Source organism: Rhinolophus ferrumequinum, chromosome 28, assembly GCF_004115265.2.
Source record: "Rhinolophus ferrumequinum isolate MPI-CBG mRhiFer1 chromosome 28, mRhiFer1_v1.p, whole genome shotgun sequence".
In the NCBI taxonomy this organism is placed as follows: Eukaryota; Metazoa; Chordata; class Mammalia; order Chiroptera; family Rhinolophidae; genus Rhinolophus; species Rhinolophus ferrumequinum.
In genome coordinates, this window is record NC_046311.1 from 5,697,192 (window position 1) to 5,707,709 (window position 10,518).

Below are 10,518 nucleotides of genomic sequence, written 5' to 3' on the forward strand. Positions count from 1 at the left end.
TGGGTGAAGACTGGGGTAAACAGCAGGTTAATAAAAAGAAAAGGCTGGGGAGTGAGTGAAATATCCACAGAGGCTTGGAAAATTCCTGGCATATTCTTGCAGATCTAGAAAGCCACATGCGTGCGTGAGGATCCCCGATATGCTTTTGTAGTGAACACGGTAGTGTGTAATTTCTTCAGAAGACTGTCCGCTACTCGAATGGGCACAGCGGGTAATAATTAGATCCTGAGCAACGGTTTGGGGCGAAAGACAGCATTAAAGTAGATGGCAGACGGGAGGAAGAGACTTCTGTGGTACCATCTTGGGAAAGAGCGAGGAACCTCATTCTGGCCTGTTGGGGAGGAGGAAGCTGAAATGTAGGTTAAAAAGGCAAGGTTGGGGGACTAATGGAATTAAATCATTGTGTTCTGTTATACTCTGGCATGAAATTTCCACAGGCTTTTTCATTCAGAGTCTAAATTGGGAGGGTCTTGGGAAACCCCAGTGTGGACTCCTGGGGAGTTTCCCCTTAACCAGGTTAAAATAAGCCTGTGGTCTCCAGAGTTGAATCTCAGACACATAAATCAAGAGGACGCTTTGGTTTTTTCCAATTAGAAGTCCAGGTATTCTAGAAATACTGGCACTTTAAAGACATTCCAATAAAAATATTAATTAAGAGAATAAATAATTCCATTTGAAAAATGGTAAAGGCAAGGTAATAATGCTCTCTAAGCCTTTCTGTCCTAAGGGACTGGAAGTGTTAACGTGAGGTCTTTCTAATGTTAACAGCCTCACAGTTGATATGGGGGGGGAGGAGTTTGGAAATGGCCCAAATTTCCCCCAGAAGGGAACCAGCTAAGGAAATTATCACAAATGACGGCTCCTTTAAACATCTTAAAGTGGTAACGCGTGGCAGTTTCAATATCTGAAAAGCTCTAACCATGAAGCAAATTAGCAAAATGCAAAATTGTATGTCAACTGATTACACATGTTATATATTTAAAAATACGATATGTGTATGTATTAAGAGGAAAAAATAAGAGGATATGGAGAGAAAGAACAAACATTTGCCAGATTCCCCATCAATTATATTTTCATGTAATCTCAGGGAGGTCGGTAATATTATCCCAATTTTGCAGATGAGAAATTAATATACAGCAAATAAATACAGTTCGTCCAGGGGATACCCACTTAAATAAGGGCAGAGACGGGATTCCAACCCTGCTCTGTTGATGCCCAAATTCACTGATCCACACAACTCAGTGGGATAGAATTTAATAGTGTTCCTGTTTCTTTTCGTGAGTTAGCAACTTACTGAAGTCTGAATGTGGTAAGACAATACGAGGTGGTTCTTTTTGATCCCACTCGCCATCCTCAGGTTGAGTCTGCCCTTCCCAGCTTGTAACGATGACAGATCCCATAGCTGTGTCACTTGCCTCCATTAAAAAGTCCAGTCTCATCAAATTTCATCTAGTCCTAACCCTTAGCCTCATACCCTCATTAAATGTTTGTCTTCACCCCTTCCTCTGATCTCTGCCAGACTTCAGCCCAGGAGATTTGCAGCCCAGAAGCGAGGTCACGAGTGGCATATGGGACATTTTTCTTCATTATTTTTTCTTCTGGTTCCAGCTCCTGTGATCTAATCTTGGGCGATGGGAACACGAGAAAGAAATGATCTTATGTAACTAACGTCCAGTTGGGGATCCTATTTTGGCTTTTCTGGCTCCTTTGTCAAATTCTACAGGCATCCTTGAAGATTGTCTAAAAATTGAATTAAAATGTGCTGTTATCTAGATGACCAGCAAATCACTCACTCATCATTTCGTTGTCCAAGCAGGTGGACATGTGAGTTTGTGATCACACCCTCACCAGGAATTCTCTAAGAAGACTAGCACAGAGATTAACTAAACTTATAAGTAACTGGTTCATGACCAAGGAAAGCCAAATAATTTAGGGGCTGCTAGGAGGGTGGCTTTCCTATAGAAAAAATGAGGGGAACATGAGTGGTTATATGGCCTAAGGATATGGCAGGAAGGTTCATAACAACTTTCACGGTGGATCTCGGCACTATATTTACACTGAAGATAGAAACTGAGTTTCGATAAAGGAACGCCATCCATCTCACTAAATTTGTATTGTTGATTTCAATGTTACTGGTTTTTGTACTGTTGTTTGGGTTTAATTGTTAAATTTGATTTGGTCTTACAATTTTATAGGTTCAGTAAGCATCAGGTGTTTGTACGTAGTTTAGGTTTGCACGTATTTAAGTAACATGTATTACAGCATAACAGCATGTTCTGTCAGTGCAGAGAAATCTGAGTGTTTTTTGAAAAAGGGATGCAGAATATTATTCACTTTTGAGAAACTGTGGCTCAGCGTTGAATGTTTGTCATTTGTTCATTGAAACATGTCTTCCTCAAAAATTATCCCCTCTACCTTTTTCTCATGGATTGAATGCTCTTATAGTTCTTTTCTGGAACTTTATTGAGATTTTATAAAAGAAGCTGAGACAAATATGTCTTTAGTAAAGTTTAACTGAAAATCCTTTGCACATCTTTACTAGGCTTAATCTAAGGTGCTGTGTACTTTTTATTCTATTGAAAATGGGCCATTTTTCCTTTCCAATATCTCATTGATAATTGGGCATGTTCAACATTACCGATATTTCTGCATTGACATTATATTTAGTAGTTTCTTAGAACTATTGCTAATATTTTTTCTATGAATTTTCTTGGATTTTTTTTGTGTATGATTTTATTGTCTGCAAGTAATAACAATATTGTCTCATTTTCCCTTTCAATATTTACCTTTTTTGGGTATTTTTTATTGTCTAGGAACTCGAATACATCACTGAATACTGATGGTGAACATAGACAGCTTTGCCTCATTCTGGTAAGTTGTGCATTTTCTTCGTTTAATATGCAGTTACCTTTTGCTCTTTTTGATGCATGTTTTTTTGTAAATTTAAGAGCATTTCATTCCAAGTCTAATTTGCTATGAAATTTAGATATGCATTTTTAAGTAACACATGAGGAGTTTTATGTCAGCAAATCTTTTTTCTGCATCTACCGAAGTGACTAGTTTTCCTCCTTTGTGCTATAATTCATGTTGTGATTCTTATTTTTCCATTTGTTTGAGTCCGTTTTTATAAAGCAAAGATGTTTTTTCCAACATGGATGTCAGTTCTTAGAGATCAGAGATGGTATTTGCTTTCTGTATTTCCCGCCGCAGCTAGCCGAGTGTCTTACACGTAACCGTTGCTGAGTAAAATTTGGTGGTGATTGTGAGGGTACGATCTCCTCTTCCTGAAAGCCTAAGCTCTCAGAACTCCAGTTTTTCATACGTAACATGCAGCTGACCCGTCAATACTAGGCTCTTCTGTCTCCTGCCTATTCTGATGTTCTAACCAGTTTGCAAGAAAAGCAGATGATACACATGCTAAGGAGAAGTCTGGTTGTGAGATGCTTTTTATGCAAAGTTAAAAACACGGACTGATTGCGCCTGTTGGGAGGACCGGTGGCTCCATATCCTTTCTTTTTTAACAGAAGTGGGTGAGTCTTTTTCCAGAGGGCACCAGCCATGGGGCTCTATGCTGCTGACATGACTGGATGTGTTTGCTTGTTGTCGAAAGGACAGAAGCATTCTTTTCTTGCGGCAATAGGCCCAGATAAAATGTGGCTGCTTTTTCTTGGCTCCCTGCAAATGTCCTAAAGTCGCCTCAAGTTGTCAGACCAATCAAGCAAGCCGGTATTACCCCTAGTTTCTAATGTAGTTGGGCAGGGAAGATAGTCTCAGCCTAGAGAGACATTACGAGCATGGAAAACTTCCACACAAATAAAACTGGAAACCTCAGCTGAAGAGTCTGGCGACGCAGACGCACTGTGGTCTCAGTTACCACTCTCTGACACGTGGGTTGGTTTTGAAACACACATTCACTGGCCAGCGCCCACCGAAGCCAATACTATGGCACCGGCTTTTGAGAAAAGAAAAAGCTTCATTGCGAGGTGGACTGGCAAGGAGACAGGAGGCAGAGCTCAGATCTGTCTCCAGACCCAGGGTTCGGGGCGAGGTTTATGGGGAAGCACTGCCAGGGAAGGTTTCCATGGGGACCTTTGGAACTTGGCCATTGTGGTAAGATGTGGGAAGGGGCTTCAGCACCGTGTCTTCCTGGACAGCGGACCCCTCACTTCTGGAAGGGTCCCGGTTCCCTGTCCCAGTCCTTTGGTTCTGTGGGGGGTAGAACTTCTGTTCTGGTGTTACTGGAGGTCAGAATTCTCCCTTCTGCACGAGCTTTGGCCACATGACGTGTGGTTTGGTTTTGGTGTCTCTGAAAAAACGACTGATTGTCTTGTTAGAAACAGCATGAGGCCCTTATTGAGATGGTTCTGTGGTTCCAAATCTTGACCCAAATCCTTCAGCTTTCTGATTTAATTCTCGACATTGCCCAACCCAGCGACTCCAGATGTTTTTTCTTGCCTGTGGACTTCAATGTCAGAGAGCTCTGCAGTAGAATCACGGGCCAGTGCCTGCAGGTGTGTCACCTTGGGCAAATCCCCGAACCTTTCTTCAGATCAGTTCCGTGTTTTCTGTAAGATGAGGACGACGTTGATTGATTGTCAGGTGTCTTATGACAACTGTGAGAGGCCATATGTAAAGCCCCTCACTTCAGATTAATAACCCAATAGATGGAAGTTTTCCTTTTCCTGTTACCCGTTAAGATCGGAAGAAAGAGAGACCTTCTGATCTCTGAGTGCTTCTTCTTTCTGGTGAATTATCAAAACCATCGTGGGAAATTTGAAGCAAATAATATTGGGTTCCTCCTTGGTTTAGAGAATCTGAGGTGGAGCCTGGGAATATATACTTTAAAAAGCCACCCTTCAGGTTCAAGAACCACTGGCCTAAAGAACAGAGTCCATGTGCTACTTGTATTTTGGATCCTTAATCTCTAGAAAAGGGTCTCACACAAAGAAGGTGCTCAGTAAAAGTCTGTTCAATGAATTCTAAACAAATCCCCTCCATCACCCATGATCGGTTTGTTACTCAAATTGACCATTCAGAAGATGGATTATTAGGCTAATCATGGCTGGTCCAATTACCATCAGCTCTAATGCGTCTTTTGGAACAAAAATGAACATAAGACCTGGTCTTATACTATACTATACTATATTATTTTCTAATATTATATTATATTATATTATATTAATTATATTAATTATACCCGGTCTCATATTATATTCTATAAGACCCGGTCCTATATTATAGTAAAATAAGACCGGGTCTTAGGTTAATTTTTGCTCCAAAAGACGCATTCGAGCTGATGGTCCGGCTAGGTCTTATTTTCGGGGAAACACGGTAGAGAACACCATGATAAAGCAGAATCGGTCAGGCTGTATTATGTAACATGGTACACAGTATACTTGTCTTCTTAAAACATAAAAGCCAGGACTTGGAGTCTTTCTTACGTTAGATGCTTGTGACAGAGACCTGTTACCTGGTGTTTCGTGGCTGGCTCCTCTGTTGCCCAGAACGGACTGCCGTGCCATTTTTGCTCTTGCTGGGCAGAGAAGGCATTGCAGACAAGATGTGGGGTTGGTTACCCGAGGCAAAGTTCTTCTTACCTTTTTCTTCCATTTATCCTTCCCACGTTACATGGCGTAGCACTTCGAATAATGAAAGCAGGAATAGTTTGTAGCAGTTTGTAGATTGATGTTTAAAATGTCCAGGTTGAGCAGTTCAAAGGCTTCCAAAATACCTAGGAAGACCTCAGACACTGATGCTTACATCCAGCAGGGACCTTTCCTTCTATAACAGTTTTAAGTCTTCCAGTCAATTTTCTGTTTGTTGGCAAACCAGAAATTTCAAAATAAATAATCAAGTATTAGAAAAAAGAAACAGAGAGAAAATAGAAATTAATATTTATCGGCTCTATAGCTTTCAAGCAGGGAAAGCTCTCAAAAGATACGACTATAAAAATAAAAGCAAATGAGTCTAAATTAAGGAGTAAAAAATAAACTGGGGAAAATAGTCACAGAATATCTTGCAAGAAGAGTGAATATTTTATATATAAAATATACAAATTGTTGTAAAAATTAGACCTCCTATAAATAAGTAGGCAAAAGATAGTTTCAGTTAATTATAGAGGAGGAAGATGCAACAGGTTAATATGCATCATGTGCAAAAATTCAACTTATAAACAAAAAATACAAATTAAAAATAAAGTTCCATTTTTTCCTCCTATCAAATTAACAAGACTTAAATATTTTTTTAAAAAATGACAGTACCTTGCAGAAGGGAAAAAGAACTTATATAAAGCATATGGGAGGATAAATTTACACAAGCCTTCTTTAGAAAGATATTTAGAAATATTTATCAAGAGATGTAAAACTGATTAGGTCTAGTGAGCTAACATTTCTACTTCTGGAGAATGATCCTAGTGAAAAAAAATAGAAAAAAATAAGAAAAATAGTAAGACAAAAACAAAAAGTAAAGCTCAGATCTGGAAGAGAAGGTACATTCTTTGTGATACAATCTATACTATAAAAATTTGAAACAAGCAAAGAGTCTAAAAATGAATAATGTTAGTTTAATTGTGATTTCATTTATCCAACAAAATATTATGTGGGTGTTAAAAATGTATGCAAATAACATATAATAGTAGAATCCATTATATTATTATATTACAAACAACACAGAATACCAAATAATACCCAGAATAATCACAACTATGATTAAACTTAACCCTTTACCCCCCAAAAATAGAAAAGAAAGACAAGGAGTTTTTTGTAGAATTACATCAATATGGTATGTCATGGATTGGTTTGTAGTTGAATGGCTTTGATTGACAGATTTTTTTCCTAACATTTCCCTTTGTATATGACTTACGTATTTTTTCCAATTACCATGCATGATGGAAAAAATTATAACTTAGTCAAAAGAATGTCCCCTAGGACCTGCTAACGCAATAGTAGGAATCCATCCTTATAATTTTGGAGATTCAGAGTGCTAGATAGACCACAGTCTGTGCCTGGAAAGGGTCAAAGAGAGTCAGAGCGCCTTAGAAGATTTCCCCGCTCATCTTCATGAGCAAAGGAAAACAAAATAATTTGGGGGTTGAGAATGGATGATTATAGTGACATTGGCTAGGAAAAAAATAGAAGAATATAGAACTTCGTATCAGTTTTCTAGGGGGAATGCTTTAGGTGTTCGAGCAAGAGAAGAAAGAGAAAAAAAGATTTGGCTGTAAAAATAACTTGAAAGTCTTCATGTAAGCAAATATAAGAAAAATTAAAAGATAGCAAATGGGAAACACTACCGTGTTTCCCCGAAAATAAGACCGGGTCTTATATTAAGTTTTGCTCCAAAAGATGCATTAGGGCTTATGTGCAGGGGATGTCCTCCTGAAAAATCATGCTAGGGCTTATTTTCCAGTTAGGTCTTATTTTCGGGGAAACACAGTACAAAGAATGAGTTTCCCTGTAGTTTGCTGTTCCTCAGACTTTTGCAGTTTACTAGCCTTTGGGCAGAATTCCTCTGGCAGAACTGGAATGCATCCTGGGTATACTTTACCTTCCCAGGGAACATTTAGAAACTATACCTGTTGTCCTCTTACATAGTCCCACCGTGTCTGCGGCTGAGATGTATGAGCTCCGCTATTTTTCTCAAAGCCAAACGTCCAGCTTGTTCCTTGGTAGAAAATTATTTATTCATTGTATGACTATGGGAGTGTACACATTCCAAATGAAATATTAATGTTAACTATCCAACAAAGTAAATGGGTGTTTAGTTTATATAGCATTTATGAATCACCTCTGAGGAAGCTTATGGGACCCAACCTCTATTAATCCTTTGCATTAGATGTTTAGGATAGATTAATTATGGGTCTAAAAATAAAAATAAAATGGAAAAAGACCTTAGAGAATACATGTTGTTTAACTACCTTATTCATACAAACACAAGAACACAAATACGTAGCTATACCCAGAAGCTGAATGTCTGCACTCCCAGATCTGTGCTCTTTATTTTTCATTTTTATTTTTTCTTAAGGTGAAAAAATGAATAAATAAAGGAGACCGCATTTTTCTTCACATTTCCCCACTCAAATTTGTATCTACTGCCCTAAATAACCTGATTCAGAAGCTCCTGATGGTCGATGTAAGCACATTTTGGAAGACATTAACAAGCATTTGATAGTGATCAACCTGTATCTTTTCGCTCATGTACGAGGAAAAAGAGTGGAGAAAGCCTAAGAGTTCATAATTATGCATTTGTTTGTTTATTTATTGGGCCTATATTTTTAAAAACATCATGCACTCAATAAATGTGTCCTAGAAACTACAGGGTTCATGAGACTGTGACGCTGGCATAATCCCTGAGCCGCCTCTTAAGCAGTTTGGTTTTCAGTAATATGTTCAAACAGTATTCCTCAGATTACAGCATATTTAACTCGGGTGTTGTGTGAAATGATGTCAAGTAGAACTTTTCATTTTTACAGTGAAGTATGTATTTCCTTATGTATGAAAATTATAGCTTGCACTTCAAACCTTCCTTTGTGATAGTATTGCTTATGACATAAAGAAATACTCGAAGTACGTTGTACTACAGATGGTATTGGAAAGTGGTGTCAGAATGACCTCAGTTCAGGAAATGACGACTTCAGAAGTTCCTGCAGTGAAGGGATAACTTGCAGTGGGCAGACGAGCCCTTTTGGAAATATACACGTGCAGATTTAGAATTTAATTGTAGACCAGCATGAGGCAACACATTGATTAAATGGTCTTTGAAGCTTTGGTCACCGTAATGACCAGAGAAAAATAACCGTTGACTCAGCCCTCACTCTGTAAGGAGATGAACAAAGCCCAGACGTCCTTCGTACTGGCTTGATGGGTTGCCAGAGCAACAGAGCTAAATTCTTCCATGATTCATTCATTACAATGAATACGTTTTCTTCTTTTTTTTCCTGTCTGTGTTCCAGAAATTGTAAGTGTGCAATTAAGAGAAACAAAGGAACCCTAAAATCATAGCATTTTTAAATGTATTACCTTCCCTTACTCTGAGCCATCTCAGGCAGTTTTGTAGTTGTGCTGCACTGGTCATCCCAGAACTCTTGGAAAGTGGTCAGAGTATATGTTCCTGATACTTAGCAAAGCGAGCGGGAGGGCCTCCTGGGCCATCACTCTAGCAGGTCGTGAGGAGGCAGTGCCCAGGTTCTCGGGGTGGCCCTGCGTGTCCAGATCAGTGTCTTCCAATGCTCATTCAACCCAGGCCATGCTGTCACTGAGGTCCGGGGACAGGCCTGGTAAGGTGACGTCACACAACAGCCAAACATCTGAAATTCTGCTGCATTTTTAGGGACTTCAGAGAGGTCATTGGGGTAGCACTGGTCCCAATGACTAGAACGTGTGAATGACTATTGTACAATGTCTTGTAGGATGAAGAATACTGTAGTTGTTAAAGTAACTAAAACTACGCAGACTCAAACATTGAGTGGAGTGGAGTTTTGATGGGTGGTATGATTGAAAGTTAATTTCTTTTCCTTGCGTTCCAAGCTGTCATAACCGTGCATAAGTGGTGACGGGGGCATTAAGATTCTTAGTAAGGTACTTACTATTGGATAGCAGTGAGGTGTTCCTTCCAGAAGTACTGACTGAGAACGTGCTTTTGCCTCATTGCCCGCCATGCTGCTTTTCCTGTGGCTTCTGTCGTGCCCCAGTCCCTGTGTTCATACCAGCTACTGAATAGATCTGGCTAAAAGTATGGCACCTCGTTGGGGAAATTTCTTTACCACTACTTAATTGCTTTACCTACACATTGTGATGCTGTACATTCATTGGTAGAAATGAAAAGAAATTGCAAGCAGACAGCCTTCCTTTACTTATGAACTAAAAAATGTCCCATTTTTTCTAACTGCTTTGTAATCCGTTCTTTTATTTATGAATCATTTCAATAAAATTCATGACCGCTTCTTTTTCTTTAAACTTCACCACTCATTTTCTTGGAAGAATAATTCCATATTTCACAAAATAAAATGTGTTGAATTAAAACGTAGGTGTCTCAATAGAGAGTAATTTCATCTTAGGTCTCCCCCAGCCAGATCATTTGTTTCCAGAAGAGCCAGATAACTCCCAGTGTTCTTGAACTCAGACCCGTGAAGTCTAAGGTCCATTGTTGGAACTGCCCGTCATATTTGACCCCTCACAACCGCCCACTAACGGCCGTCCCAGCTCCGTGTAACCCCACTTACAATGCATTAAAGCAGTATCATGAAAAGGCTGCCTTGCTAGGGTTCTTTTTCTCTTTTTTTATGTGGGTAGAGTTTGGAAAATACTGTCTGTGCTTTAAAGACATAGTCTCTTCCTTGGAGCTTGCAGTGTATCAGACTAGATATTCATTCATTCATTCATTCATTCATTCATTCATTCAGTTTAAAATGTGCCCGTGCTGAGTAGCATTTCAAATTTTTTGCTTTTGCTTTTGTGAAGCATGATTTCTCTTTCCCCCAAATCTTAGACATACCTCAGGAAAGTGAGACATGCGCACCGA